Source organism: Sinocyclocheilus anshuiensis, unplaced genomic scaffold (genome assembly GCF_001515605.1).
Source record: "Sinocyclocheilus anshuiensis isolate Anshui unplaced genomic scaffold, SAMN03320099.WGS_v1.1 scaffold928, whole genome shotgun sequence".
Classification (NCBI taxonomy): domain Eukaryota; kingdom Metazoa; phylum Chordata; class Actinopteri; order Cypriniformes; family Cyprinidae; genus Sinocyclocheilus; species Sinocyclocheilus anshuiensis.
The window spans coordinates 993,956-995,546 of record NW_015552531.1 but is presented as its reverse complement, the minus strand read 5'-3'; positions in this window follow the sequence as shown (position 1 = coordinate 995,546).

Here is a 1,591-nt window from a genome sequence, read left to right as displayed (position 1 = left end):
TATGCTGATTCATCAGTTTAACTGCTGGCATGAGATGCACCTTATGAGAAAAATATATTTCATATTTCAAAAGATTGTGATGATGAATTAAAACAGAAAATATATAAAAAAATCTCATTTAAAAATATTAGAAACTATAATAGCATATCAATGATACTAAACTGTATGTACACATGGTACATTAATAGGGTGCCATGGCATTAACATCACATTACCATTGTATGGAGTATGGACACTATACTTTTTTTTTGTAAAAAAAATAAATAAATAAATAAATAATTCAGTGAATTTATATAGAAAATTGTTAGCAGTTTTTACAATTGTAATCATCTCAAAGCAACTAAATAGTGTTTGAGGAATGGCTTCCCAGTAAATAACCAATTTAAACAAACAGACTGCAGAGATTCCTGTGAACATGTAACGTCTGCCAAGTTTCCCCAACAAATTCTTCATCTTATCTTCTGATAAGAAATACATGCACTTGCTGAGCCATCAGACTGCTGTCTAGTTTAGTTAATGGAGGGCAGCTTTGCATTTGTTTTGAGTCAGAAAGATGTCAAAAGGGTTGAAGATCCACAGCTGTTAGTAGCTGCAGTGAATAACCAATTGTAATGTGCAAATGGGAAGACCTGACCTTGTCATTTTTCCAGCGTGTCTCTGAGGGACTTCACACTCCAGGAGCATTTGTCCAACAGATGATGCATTTACTAAAATGAATAAATAATTTACATGGAAAGGGGAACTAAAACATGATCTCATCAGCAGATTAATCAATTTTAAGCCTCAAATATCAAATCACTTTGTCACATCACACAAAAGTAATGGTGGGTGAAAGTCAGTGCTAAAATACAGCTTGAAATAAGGTACAAGAGGTTATACTGACATTAAATGTGACAATGCAGTCAGTCACGATCCTGTCTGTAGGTGTAAGATCATCTGAGGACTTCCTTCACCACTATATCTTTACATTTTATCGACATTGATGCATGTTGCATGTCATGACCATTGGTGACATTTTTATAAAATGTACATTTTCCCCCACAGTTACAAAGAGCATTTTTTCTGGACCCTTCCCAACTTGTACAAATTTTGAGAGATAAGACTAATTAAATCCAAATCACAGAACAGATACGGCTCACACCCTACATCTGTTTGTACCATGAATGAACAATTGTCACAAAAAAGATTTTGAATAGGACCGATTCACACTGTTAAAGCAGACATATTATGCCCCTTTTAACAATATGTAATATAAGTCTCTGGTGTCCCCAGGATGTGTCTGTGAAATTTCAGCTCAAAATACTCCACAGATAATTTATTATGTCATTTTGAAAATGCCTATTTTGAGTGGAAGCAGAAACACGCTGTTTTTCGGGCCCGTCTCTTTAAATGCAAATGAGCTGCTGCTCCCCGCCTCCTTTCCAGAATAGAGCTGCGCCATTACAGCTCGTACCTGCTAAAAAACACCTGTTTTGGTTCTGATTATCATGTTTATCACGCTGAAATCATGTGTTTTAAACCATATGAGTTTTAACTTCTGATATACGGTTTTCTGAGAGCACACATCCGAAGCACACGGACAGAAAGCGGC